A 14,981-nucleotide genomic window follows, 5' to 3' on the forward strand; every position below is an offset into this window, starting at 1 on the left:
AATGTTTTGGAACATGTAGAACTTTTTCCATTTTTTACAATTTCTTCTGGATGTAGTCCTAGAACTGAAATTGCTGGGTCAGAGGGTATGAACAGTTTTAATGCTTTTTGGGCATAGTTCCATATTGCTCTCCAGAAAGGTTGGATCCATTCACAACTCCAAAAGCAGAACATCAATGTCCCAATCCTCCCACATCCTCTCCAACATTAGTCATCTTTCCTTTTTCTCCTCTGGGCTAATCTAATAGGTGTGAGATGATACTTCATTGTTGTTTTAATGTGCCTTTCTCTAATCAATAGGATTTTTTATATGCTTTTATATATAGCTTTAATTTCTTCATTTGAAAACTGTCTGTTCATATCCCTTGACCATTTGTCAATTGGGGAATGACTTGTGACCTTATAAATTTGATGCAATTCTTTTTTTTTTTTTAGTTTTTTTTTGCAAGGCAAATGGGGTTAAGTGCCTTGCCCAAGGCCACACAGCTAGGTAATTATTAAGTGTCTGAGAGCAGATTTGAACCCAGGTACTCCTGACACCAGGGTGGGTGCTTTATCCACTGCGCCACCTAGCTGCCTCGCAAATCTTTATATATTTTAGAAATGAGATCTTTATCAGAACTCCTGGTTGTGAAGATTGTTTCCCAACTTTCCACCTTTCTTCTAATTTTGGCAGCATTGGTTTTAATACTGCAAAACCTTTTTAATTTAATAAAGTCAAAATCATTCTTTTGGCAGTTTATAATGTGCTTTAATTCTTGTTTGATTATAAATTTATCCCTTTTCCATAGATCAAATAGAATATTTTTTGACCTATTAATTTATCTGTGGTATTGCTCTTTATGTATAAATCCTGTACCCATTTTGACCTTATTTTGGTATACAGAGTAAGATGTGGATCTATGCCTAGTTTGGCCATACTATTTTCCAGTTTTCCTAACAATTTTTGTCAAATAGTGAGTTCCTATCCCAGAGGCTGATGTCTTTGAGTTTGTCAAATAGTAGATTGCTATAGTCATTTACTGTGTTTTTTTTTGATCCACTGATACATTATTCTATTTCCAGACAGTTTTGATGAATGATGTTTTATAGTATAGATCTGGTAGAGTTAAGCCAACTTCCTTTACAATTTTTCATCAGTTCCCTTGCTATTCTTGCCCTCTTGTTACTCCAGACGAATTTTGTTATAATTTTTTTTCTGGCTTAGTAAAGTATTTATTTGGTAATTTGATTGGTATGGCACTGAATAAGTAATTTAATTTGGGTCGAATTGTCATTTTTATTATTATATTAACTTGACCTAACCATGAGCATTGGACATTTTCCCAATTATTTAGATCTGACTTTATTTGGGTGAGGAGAGCTTTATAAATGGGTTTATACAATTTCTGTATTCTGTCTTAGGAGCTAGATTCTCTGCATTTTTCTTAGGAGGTAGTATTTAAAGTTATCTACAGTTATTTTAAATGGAATTTCTCTATTTCTTGTTCTTGGGTCTTATTGTACATATATAGAAATGTTAATGATTTATATGGGTTTTATATCCTGCTACTTTGCTGAATTTCTTAATTGTTTCAAGGAGGTTTTTAGATGATCTTCTCAGGTTCTCTAGGTATACCATCATATCAACTGCAAAGAGTGAAAATTTTGCTTCCTCATTGCCTATTCTGATTCCTTCAATTTGTTGTTCTCTTATTGCTACTGCTAGCATTTCTAATACTATATTGAATAGTAATGGTGATAGTGGGCATCTTTGTTTTATTCCTGCTTATTGGAAATGGTCCAAGTTTATTTCTATTAAATATATTTGTTTATGGTTTTAGATACTACTTATTATTTTAAGGAAAACTCCATTTATTCCTATACTTTCTAGTGTTTTTAATGGGAATGGATGTTGTATTTTATCAAAGGCTTTTTCTGCATCTATTGAAATAATCATATGATTTCTGTTGGTTTGTTTAGTTATATTGAGTGTTCTGCTAATGTTGAGCCATCTCTGACTGCCTGATATAAATCCAATCTGATCATGGCGTATTATCCTGGTAATAACTTGCTGTAGTCTCATTGCTAAAATTTTAAGATTTTTGCATCAATATTCATTAGGGAGATTGGTTTATAATTTTGTCTGTTTTGGTTTTTCCTGGTTTAGGTAACAATACCATGTTGGTGTCATAAAAGAAGTTTGGTAGAACTCTTTACTCTCCTATTTTTTAAAAGTTTATGTAGAATAGGAATTAATTGTTCCTTAAATGTTTGGTAGAATTCACTTGTAAATCCATCTGGATCTGGAGACTTTTTCTTGGGAGTTTATTGACAATTTCTTAAATTTCTTTTTTCTGAAATGGGGTTATTTAAGCAATTTATTTCCTCTTCTGTTAATCTGGGCAGTTTGTATTTTTGCAGGGTATTTTCAATATTATTGCTCCTTGACTCAAAAACTCATCTATTTGAATATCAGTATTTTCACAATGATACTATATGACTTTAAATCCTGACTGAGTTAATTTGCAAAGAATCAAAATTACAAGTGACCCAAGAACAATAAGGAAGATTGATGACCAGTTACAGCTTTTATTTATGGATTATCATGAAAACTATTATCCTAAAGATGTATGATTAGAAAAGGAGGTGAACTGGTCATGTAGCATGGGTAAAGTATAAAAGGGGAGCAGTCTTGGTGTTATACTAATAACAATGATTAAAAGAAGAAAAAAAGATCTTGAGGACATACTCCAATTAAGTCTCGTATATTCTCCATAGAAGATTTGTGAAAAGATATGGAGCTATATAGTAGGAACTATACTGAATGAGAGGGTTTTGATGGCTTATGATCACACCATTTTAGGGCATACCCCACTTCAATGAGCTTGTATATATTGAATATAAAGAAATATTTTGATGTCAAAATAACAAATATAAAGAATACAAAGAACTGCAGAAGACTGAAGTGGTATGAACTGATACAAGTCTTAAAAGATTTTCAGAATAAGAAGTCAGCAGAATAACTTCACTATGATCATATAAAATAAAAATAGATCTTTTAAAGAACAAAACCAAAGTCAAAAGGAGACATAGAGTAAATATAATGTCATTTTTTGTCTTTATATCTTATCTTATTTATTAATAAAAATGTAAATAGACTGAATTTAACCAGTATTTCAAAGGAAAAGTTAATCCAAATATTATTTGTTTATTCAAATTTGTTGTTCAAAATATTAAAAAGCATATTTTAAAAAATAAATACTATCTACCCTTCATAGCCAAAATAAAAATCTCGATTCTTCCTTGCAGGTTTCTTCAATGACCATAGTTGAAAGAAAGCTTTCTTATTCTTCTTTGAACTCCATCCTTAATGATGCATCACATGCTAGCTATGTCCTCTGTCTTAATCATCTTTGGTTACTTCACTGTTTTTAATATAATTCCTTCTGCATAGTTTTCATACAAATAAATATTGTCCTCAGATAATAAGCTGGACCAAAGGTCAGATTACTAAATAAAAACAAGACATAATAGAAAATTTGAAACAGGAATAGAATTTAGACTTACATTTATAGACTCTATCCAAGTATACTTGTGGAAATCAGAATGGGCTAGTGGGTAAATGAAAGGCTTGAAAGTCAGAAAACTTATTTTTTATTGGATCTGCAACTAACTAGGTGGAACTATTTGGGCACGTGCTTATTGTCTCCATTTACCTGTATAGATGGAAAAGAGGGTGGAAGTGAACCAGAAGCAGGAATTGCCCTCAGAAATTGAGGTCAAGAGTGGCCATTTCTATCTCCTCCCTTCTTTCAAACTTTTTCCTCTTCATTTCCCTTAAGATTCTATGCCTTTTGTTCTTCTAAAAGTGCCTACTATGTGTAAGGCACTTTACTACGCATTGAAGTTACAATTAATAAAAAATTAAAGTACCTACATCCAAGAAGCTTAATAATCTAATGACATTATTAGAAATGCTCTTATTTTGTGTTACTATCATTTTCTATTATATTGACACAAAGCATGAATAGTGAATATATCTCTCCAGTTACTTATTCTTTGTTTCTATCTAGACTATTTCATAGTTGTTTCTTAATGATTTTTGTTTTTGTTTTATAAAAGTACTAATGATTGTTGTGGATATATTTTACATACATCATTCTTGTTATAACTTTTGCTTTATTTAGTCTCTTTTCTGCTTTTCTGGAGTTTTCTAAGTCCAACACTAGCAAATAAAGGTTAGCTTTTTCTCTTCTTTGACATTTTTATATTTTATATTTATTTTATATTTCATTTAATTATTCTTATCTTACTAACATAGGAAACATTCCTAGAAATCTATCAAATAATAATGGGAAAGAAAGGGCATCTTTGTTTTACTCCTTGATCTAGAAAATTTTCTTATGTTTTTGCAGTGCAAATAATGATATTTGTTTTAAATATGTCATTTTAGTCATATTAAAGATACTCTCTTCCCTTCCTATGCATTTTAGAGTCCTTAGTCTATGTTCTTTGCTCATCCCTATTTTTCCTTTGATTTCTTAAAACTACAAAGTGACTCAGTACTGATTGTTTCTCTTTGGAATTTACAGCAGGGTTTCCCTTTCTATTTGTAAAATTTGTCCCTTCAAATTATATTCTAAAGTTTAATCACAATATTTCTTCATATTTATAGTTGAATTTTCTTCCTGCTTATTTTCTCTGGATTCTTTAGATCTGAAATTTGTATTTGCTTCTAATATTTTGGAGATCACATGTATGAATGATTTCTTGACTGTGTAGTCTTTATCTGCTTTTTTCAGAAAGATATATAATCACTGATTATCTTTTCACATCCTATCTTCAAATTCAAAATTTTTGGCAGTTTTCATCCTTTTCATTAAATCTAATTTGTTCTATTATTTTTTCTTTTGTTTCTGTTTTTTTCCAGAGAATCTTTACTATTTGGAGAGTATTTTTCTATATGTTTTAGTTTAATTTCTCTAGCATCTGATTAGATTTCTGTAGGGACTCCAATTTTGTGCAAATTTAATAGATGGACACACACAGAGAACAAATTATGCTATGCTAAGCTGGGAATATTAATATAAACCAAAAAAATCTCTTGACCTAGTTGCTTATATAGTAGTGGAGAAGATAATACATAAAAGAGAACTGAAAAGCAGGGATGGAGAACTGCTTGTTCAAAGTTGGATCCAGATATGAAGAGAACACAATAATTTCCACATCATGGGTAGTATAGGTACCTTCATAAATGGATGTTTGGAAAGGAGCTTAGTACTTGGAGGAAAAGGCCATGGTGAAGAAGGCATTGCCAGAATGAGAAGAAACATATTCCCCTTATATCTTTAATTGTTCTTCCAAACCTGGAGAGACTTAGAATTGCCCCATTCTTGTTTCAGGGGATGCTGCAGGATTTGTTGGGCTATTTTCAACTTCCTTAGATGATTTTGATTTAGCATCCAAAGTACTTGTCTGAGATGGACCCTGTGTTTAAAAGCTTAATGATTTCTATTTTTATCAGCTTTTGTCTGTCTCAGTCATTCATTCTACTAATTTTCCCCTTTCATCTTCTTCTGGCTATGCTTCTGACTTCCAACTCTTGAATACCATGTTCATTTTGGAGACCTCATACCCCATCATAAACTATTGCTTTCCAGCTTCATACAAACACACACACACACACACACACACACACACACACACACACACACACGGAGAGAGACAGACAGACAGACAGTTTCACACAGAAACACAGATACACACAGTCACACATATATATCCCCAGTGCTTAGCAGTGTCTGGCACACAGTAAGTGCTTAATAAAGGATTATTTTTATGTCTTGCCTTGCCTTTTACCCAGATATCCTTGCTACATATATGCTTATGGAAAACTCCTTCAGAAGGCCCAGCACTGCCATGTCCATCCCCAGTTTGTGCTGCCTGTTCTCTGTTCTTTCTAACCCTTGGAGTTAGATTTATTTCCCTCAAAGGTAGACAGTTGGAATACAAATGTATGGAGATTCTGAGTGGTCATTATTGTATGGTGTATTCTACTGTTACCAATCCCACTCTTCTGGGTTCTACTATATGTTCTGCAATAGGCCTTGTTCAGTTCCTAGAATACTCCCCGGGAAAATGGTTAAGAATAGTTCAGGCGAGAGCCCCCTAGAATCTTTCTGAGAGGGATACTTAGAAAAGTCTTTGCTTTTAAGTCTTTTATTTATCTTTATCTCTCTCATTCTCCCCTCCCATATCACACCCTCCCCTTTCTTTCCCTGTTCCCTTTTTCCCTTTTCCCTTCCCTTCCTTTTGTTATTTCCCCTTCCCCCCACTCCCCTTCCCTTTCTCCATCCCCCCTCCCCTTTTCCTCTTTTAATACTTGAAAGGTTAGATGTTTTATGAGTTAACTGAGTATGTGTAGGTTGACTTTAAGCCAAGTCTGATGAGAAGAAGATTCAGGTGTTTCTTATCTGCTCCCTTCTTCCCCTCTATTACCATAGGTTTTTTGTACCTCTTAGTGTATTTCTTTTAAGAGGTTTGTTTCATATGATAGATGGGGGGAAAATCAGGAGACTAGAACTGTGCCTGTCTTCTCTCCGCCATCTTGGCCAGAAGTCTATCTATCTCTCGCATTCCCTTGACCCACTCGTTTACTTCTATGCTATACTAAATATTTTTAATCAAAAGTATAATTCTAGTCTCCTGATCTTTCTTGATCCTCAGGGTCCAAACTCTACCATTACCATCACCATTTCTTCTTCTTAGTATTTGGGAAAGGTATGATTCATGGGTCTTAATTCACCTGATAGTGGGTTTCTCCCAGGACAATGTCATGAACTTTCCTCCTTCAGTAGTCATTTGAGAAGCTGAAGCAGAAGACCAGAAAGAAGAGGGACACCTGGGATGGTAGGAGTGCTGTTAAAGACAGACTGGTGACAATCTTTAGCTGTCTTATTCTGCAAATATTACCTCATGGAGAGTTCCATTGATTGTCTTATTCTGGCTTGGGGAGCTTTTTTTTTTGGTGTGATTAAGGTAAACTGCTCCTAGAAAGCCTCTCTCTTCACCATCTACCTAAAATTTATCCATTTCTATTTATAAACAAATATTTAGGAAATACCTCTGAAGTTCAAGAAACTGTGTAATATACTAAGGGTACAAAGATAAAAGCAAAAGTGCTCCCAGGGAACTTGCATTCTAATAAGGGAAACAATATAACTATAAAGCATATATAAAGTCAGCAAAGACCACATGTATGATATACTACTTGAATGGTGCTTTGGAGGAAGCTGGATATTCTGCAAAGTGGAAGTATAGAGAGAATGCCTCCCAAACATGGAGATCTGCTTGTGTAAAGGCACCAAGGTGAAATAGGAAATGTTACATACTTTGTCACATCTAGTAGGTTAGTTTAATTGGAACTTAGAGAGTAGGAAGGTGATGAATATTAAATAAGACCAGAAAGGTAAGTGGGAAACAGATTATACAAGATTTCAGGTGCCAGACTGGAAAATTTAGATTTTTTCCTCAAGGCATTAGAGAACCTCTAAGGTACTAGGTACTCTACTTGCTCTACTATGCAAATTTATATAAGACATACAAATTATCAAATAGCCTGCTTTATTGAATTTGAAAAAAATATGAGTAAAGGGAAAGACAAGTCTCTTTTTGGGGGCATAGAAAGGACAAGTTAGCAAAAAGCTGTCATTTCAACTGCTCTACAATGATAACCTCTTCATATAAGAATATGTAATGGCCAGGTGCCCCCACAGTAGCAGGAACTAGATCCCAGGAGCTCATTACAGACAGAATTCCCAACACCCCTTAGCCAATTAGCACAGTCTGTCTTTGGACACCCTCTGCCTCCCAGAGGCCATATTGGTTCCAGCAACCCTTTGCCCTCCAGCAAAACTTGGAATTCTGTCACCTGGGGAAAATTCAGTTGACTAGATGGGTGGAGGTGGGGGTAAAGTCACTCGACACTGTGATGAGACATCAGAGTAGAACCTTAGTAGAATGACCCAGTGATGGACCATTATTTTTTATATGAGAACATGACAAGCTAAACTTAGAGGCCGACCACAGAATGATATATTTTTTTACCACAATAAATCACAAAGACCAAGAAGTAAATTGTAGAAAGGTTGCAGTCACAGTCAGTGAAAAGATTATCATTATCAATGAAATCACAGATCCCTGAGGTAAAGTTCTTACTCATCAACATTTTCTTTTATTCATTGGCATTGATATAATTTTGTTGCTTTGTTCAAATGGCTTAGTAATGAATACAGTTTAAAGTTAGAATTCTTGATCTGGAGGTCACTGATTTTTAAATGTATACATATGTATAGGTATATTTTATACATAGAGACATAAAAATGTACACATGTGCAAATACATATAAATGCTGGTAATTGTATTTTTATATACTTGTTTTCCTTAGTAAACATATGTATTCTAACTTATGCATTTAAAAACATTACCCTGAGATGCAATTCCATAGGCTTTCTCTGATTGTACTCAAAAGGTTTCTTAATACAAAAAAGTTAAAAACCCCTTATTTCAAACACTTTGAAATAAAGAAAAAGAAACAGAATTAGACAAAAAGATATTCTGACTACATCTAAACCCAAAGAGTACCCAAAACATTCATACCTAATGAGAGTGTTTTCTAATGATTTATACAAGAAACATAGTAAAGAGTTACATAGTTTCATTCTATTGCAGTCAGGACAAGTCAATTCTAAGTTATTGTTGACCTCTCTTATTAATTGTGGAATGATATTATTTTAGACTTTTTATAGTATTATAAGCAATCACTTATTGCAATGAGCAATATTTTATCAATATTCCATTTTCATCAAATAAATTTGTATTGAATGTCTTCTGTTAAATAAAAACATATTGTATCTTTTATTGTGAGTCTAGAACACAGGAGTTCTGAGATCAAGCCAGTGATGTTACTAGCTGTTTTCAAAGTACTTTCCTCTGACTTTCCTCTGAGTTAGATATTCTATGTCTTATTATCCTCTTTTTAATAAATAAATAGTAATGGTCTGGTGTGGCTTGGAGAAGGAGATATGGAGAGAAATTGATAGGTATGTGTTCACCAACCATCCTTCACTGGTCTGCATGTCAAAAGTTTATTCTCCCCTTCTCAGTCCCTAGCTAATCCAGACAATCATAGGAGAGGGGTGAGAAGGCCACAAGACCCTCTTTGTTGGGTTCCAGCTGGGGCCTGGATGAGTGAGGAAGGGCAGTTGAGCAGCAGGTCCTCCAAATAGAGGAGGAAATAGCATTTCCATGTCTCTGCTTGAGCATGGCCCCAGTCTTTTTATGCTAGTTCTAGCTCTGTCCCCAAGAATACTGTATCTACTTAAGGACAGGGTGGGAACATGGGTTAGGTAGTTATCAACATTTTAGTGCTTTCCTAGGTCCTAACAAATAGTGCCTATTTTCAAGGAACTTCACTGAAGAATAGAGAATATAACATTTGCACAAATAAATAAATACAAAGTTCAGAAAGAATTGAGGCAATAGAAAGGTTAGAATGGATAATCAAGGGCCCTCATCAATTGAGACTGGTATTTTGATTTTAAAGAAGAGTTTGAGTAATATGGAGTTACTGAATAAAAGCTACTTCATGGCACAGATCAGAAAAATTCATCACATAAAATGTAATATAAGCTTATCAATGTATCTGTCTTTTCCTAAATTCCTAAATCACCTGAAAATGTTTAATTCTCCATTTTGTATTATCTCAAGTCATTGAGACCAAAAGTGATTCATCTCCTAGTGACCAACCTTCTGGTAAAGAGATTCTCTATGCTTGGCAAGAAAAAGATACAAAAATGCAGGTCCCTACTGGACCAATTCTTAGAATATTTTGAGCTTGGTAAGATCATTCAGAAGTCTTACAAATTGTTGGTATAGCATCCAAGAAATTTGGAAAGCAAGAGTCACTGCTAGACAAAGAGGGATCAAAGGAAAATTTTTGGTAGAATTATTTTTAGTAGAGCTAATAAAATAGTATTATTTTAAAAAATAATTTTAAAAAGCTTTGTCATCATATTTTTGCCTGACTATACTCTCTAGATAGAGAGCTCATACTGATTTGTTTATGCTGAATTTCAGCTTAATATGTCCTAAGGAGGTAAAAGTTGATTTTTATGAAACTCATCTTTCCTATTGTAAAGAGATGCAGTTTTGATTGATTGCATAGAAAAGACAACTGTATTCTTGAAGCTCTGAATCCAAACCCTGGGTAGCAGTGTCAGACTGTGTTCTCACAACCATCTGTTGCAGACTGTAATGCATTAACACATTAACACATGGCTCAGCCAGTCAGCCTAAACATTGTTCTCTGGGCTGAATTCAGCCATCCTTAACAAAAGAGGACAGTTTTGCATTGGGGTAAATACATCCACTGAGGGATTATTTTAAAAAGCATCTAAGATACTAAGATTTCACATCACAGGCTATAATGAGGTAATGGGAAAAGTTGCTTCCCCCTTTCCTTTCAAATGTAATTCTTTTTATCTCACCCTGAACTCAAAATGTTGGTGAAGATATATTTGTAGTGGAATATTTTTCCATTCTTCAAACTTGCTTATCATGGGAAGCATACATGCATTAAAATTTTGTCTTTTAAAAAACCCACTACAACAACTCATCTATTTGTCTCCTAAAGGATTATTTAAAAAACATCCAACTTTAAATCCCTTTAATCTTCAGGACAGTGATCCTTTTTTTGTGCACAAAGAGTTGTATAAGGGGCTTAAGGAGATGGTATTTATTTTCAGAGAGCTGAATGCTCCTTATTAAATTTTATAAAACATGTTACTTCTAAATAGATAAACTACCAAAGAATCTTCTTCCTAAGTTACCACCCATTACATATGAGGCTCTTTAACATGCCCTGAGTAGATACAAAGGGCCTGTGATATTTTGAAATTGTTTTCTTGAGTATCCTACCTTTCTTGTATTGCTTTTTCTTTCCATCCCAACCCATCTCCAGTTGTCCCAAGGTGTCTTGGTAGATAGAGTGCCAGTCCTGTAGTCAGGAGGACTTGGGTTCAGTTCTGGCCTCAGACACTGGACACTTACAGGTTATGTGTTCTTAGGCAAGTCTTCAGTCATCCTGATTCATATCTGGTCACTGGACCCCAATGGCTCTGGAGGAAAATGTGAGACTGGTGACTTAGTACAGCACCCTTCATTCAAATTCAATTCAATTGTAATTGATAGCTTCACTTTCCTGGTCATAGTCCTCTTTGAGAATGAAAGACAAACAACATCCCCAACCCTCCATCCTCCCATTGTCTGTAAATCACAATCTACCTTGCACAGAATCACATTTCAGAGTAGAAAAGGACCTCAAAGGTCTTCTAGTCCCACCTTCTACCAGTGAGGGTGGCAGGGTGGCACATTGGATAGAATGCTAGGCTCAGGAAATCATCTTGCTGAGTTCAAATATTACCTCAGATACTATCTGTGTGACACTGGGTAAATCATTAATCCTGTTTGTTTCAATTTTCTTATCTATAAAATGAGCTAGAGAAGGAAATGGCAAATCACTCCAGTTTCTTTGCCAGCAAAACTCCAAAATGAGATCATGATGAGTTGGACACAACTGAACAACAATTACTACTCCCTAACCCCAAATTCCCTTCTATAATAGCACTAACAAGTGACATCCAGTCTCTGAAAGCTTCCAGTGAGAGAGCTCCACAATGCAGAGCACTTGATTTGGAGTCAGTGATAGATGATCTTTTGATCTTAAGTACTTTCTTTGTGGTAGACCTGGCCTCAACTTACCTCTCTGTACCATGTTGGGATGTGGAGAGAAAGTGAGTTTATGTGTATGATATGTATAATATAATATAATTAATATAATATAATATAATATGATGTGATATGATATTATATGATATAATATAATATAATATAGTTAATATAATATAATTAATATATATGTATAATCCAAGGGGATATTACCAGCTTTTGAGGTAATAATGAAGTGAAAAGAAGTCCTTTTCCCTTCTAATGATTAAATCTTTTACATGCTAGTTCTAGGTTAAAGTTTTATTTACATCAGAGATTTGTTTTAACCTCAGTGATGAAATGAGATTTGAGCACATTCCTAGAGGAAAGGATCAATTATCCCACATTCATTCTTTTCCCCAAAATAACAATGAATACTTTTTTTTAACCTTTCTGCCTGCAAAAAATGCTGAGTCTCATTTTTTCCCTAGTTCTCTCCCTAGTAGGATCACCGGGGAGGATTAGAATAACTAGGATCAGAAACCATCCCAACGCTGCATCAACACTTCCATCAGTTCTTACATCACCCACTTGTTGCACCTATTAACCAAGCCCACATCTGGTTTTAAAAAGTTCCAGAAGTTAGGCTTTTGTCTTGTTTATTTGTTTTCTTTCAAGAAGAGAAAGTTGATGAAGAGGGGCTGGGTCATATGGAGCTCCACTCTTGGCATTTCTAAGGGACCTGAAAGGAAGACTTGGATCAGTAAAGATCAGTACTCTCAGGATCTCTTATCAACCTCGCTGACCCTCCTCTCTGAGCCTCAGTTTCCCATATCCATAAACAAATACTGTCTAATTCTTCTGGGGCTCGGGGAGAGACAATGCATTACTCCCCCTATCTTCCCAGTTTTGTTATGCTTTATACCTGATTCTCTCTGATATACTCTTGGATCTAGGTGCTGGTCTTATTTTTCATAAAATACACTCTGTCAGTTTGCTCTGGCTATGTTCATGCCTGTAATGCTTTCCTTTCTTCTACTCCTTTTCAGATTTCCTTTAAGTCCCAGCCAAAAATCCCACCTCCTGTATAGAAAGTCTTTCCCAATGCCTCTTATTTTAGTACTTTCCCTCTTTTAATTACTTCTTATTTAACCTGTGTATATATAGCCTCTCTGTATATATATATATATGTTTGGATGTTGTCTCACCCTTTAGACTATGAGTTCTTTAAAGGCAGGGGTTGTCTTTTATCTTTTTTTTTTTTTGGTCACCATAATCCTTATCAGAGAGCCTGATAAATAGTAGGTGCTTAATAAATGCTTATTGACTGACTCAATAGTAAGATCTCAAGATTTGGGTCTGAGGACCTGAGTTTGGCTTCTGATGATTACTTACCATCTATATAACCTCTCAATTTCTTCATCTGTACAATGAAGGGGCTGGATTAGATGTAGTTTTGAATTCCAATTCAGCTCTATATCTATGATCCTATGCTAGTCTGCCTGTCATGGTTTGGAAGAATTTTGCTCTGAGGCCAAAAAGTATATCTTTAATAAGTTGTATATTTGATAGTAAATTGTGTGAGTGTGTGTTTACTAATCATAGGATCATATATTGAAAACTTAGGAGGTTCCTTAGAGGCCACTTGATAAAATCCTTTTATTTTATAAATGAAGAATCCAAGACCCAGAGAGATTGACTTGCCCAAAGTCACACAGATAGTATAAAATGTAGGGTTTTTATCTGAATGGCTGACTGCTGGCTCTAAACCTGGTCTGTTCCAGAAGTATATTTCATGTGTCTCTAGATGACCTGTGTAGGTACATCTTCTTTCCCATACTACTAAGATTCTATACCTATGTCAGAAGTTGCTGACTTTGGTGGAGGCAGGGAAAGAAGAAATATCCCATATTCTACATCAATAGCTTGTTAGTGATAATATCCCTTGCATCTCCCCAAGAATATAATAATAGATTATTAGTAAATAGAATGCTCTCCCTGAGTATATAATAATAAATTTCTTTATATAGGTGCTATAAATTATAAAATGCTTTCCTCTCAATCACTTTATGAGGTCATATTGGAAAATATCATTATCCATATTTCATAGATGACCAGCTAAGCTGATTGTCTAAAGTCAAATAGTTCCTTGCTAATTTTCCAACCAAAGGCTATCCATCTTGATAGGAATTGTTAGCATATAACCTATGAGACTCCAGGTCACTTCCATATTCAATGTGGCATAAGAGCAATACCTTAGTGAATATATATATATATACATATATATGTAAATACTTTATAAATTATAACATATAATCATAACTTACAAGTATTACTTACATAATCATAACTTACAATTAACTCCTACTCCCCAAACCACTGTTACTCTCTTTCCACTTTGTTTCATTTATGTTTATATCCTCAACAAGCTCTGCAAGAGTTTTTTCTGAGGCTTCACACAGAGACCTTGTTTTTAGGCTCAGGGAGGAAGAATGCCCATCTAGTACAGATTATTGTTAGAAGAGGAATGTAGGTAACCAGTCAAGCATGTTTACCATCCCTGTCAACTTTCCTTTCCTTTCCAGGACCATATTTATTATTAATCCAATCCTTTTATAAAGAACTGATACTCAGACAGGTCAAATAATTTCCTGAGGGTCACCCAGACAAAGGAAGTGGAAATTCCAGGACTTGAACCTAGATCTTTTGACTTAAGAATTCTTTCTATGCACCAAAATAAAAAAAAAATCCTTGCTATAAGAAGCAGCAGAGAAACTTCCAGGGAGCAGCAATTGACAGAAGGGAACCACAATTGCTGCATTTGGCAAGCCCAGTCATCTGGAGGAAGTGACTTCCACAGCATGTTAGGCAAGGTAATGGATAGGCAGGGAAAATGAGCATTTTAGGCATGTCTGTAATTGGAACTTGTCTACAACTTCTATTTTACCCCCATGTGTGATTCTCCTCCTTCTTGAACCATTTTTAACCTTATTTATCTGTTAGTTTCTCCCCAATTTTTTGTTCTTTCATGGTTCTTTAGCTTCCCATTTCTTTGTGAGTCAGTCAAAAAATAAATCTATCAGTTGCCTTCTGTGCCAGTCTCTGTGCTAAAAACAAGTAATACAAATAAGAACAAAAGACATGTCCCTGCTCTAGGAGTTCACAGTATAATGAGTAAAGAGAATTTTCCTGGGTATATTTGGAGTTATTTATAGTTTTCTCTACATATATTTA

The sequence above is a fragment of the Macrotis lagotis genome, chromosome 1, assembly GCF_037893015.1.
Source record: "Macrotis lagotis isolate mMagLag1 chromosome 1, bilby.v1.9.chrom.fasta, whole genome shotgun sequence".
NCBI classification, from domain to species: domain Eukaryota; kingdom Metazoa; phylum Chordata; class Mammalia; order Peramelemorphia; family Peramelidae; genus Macrotis; species Macrotis lagotis.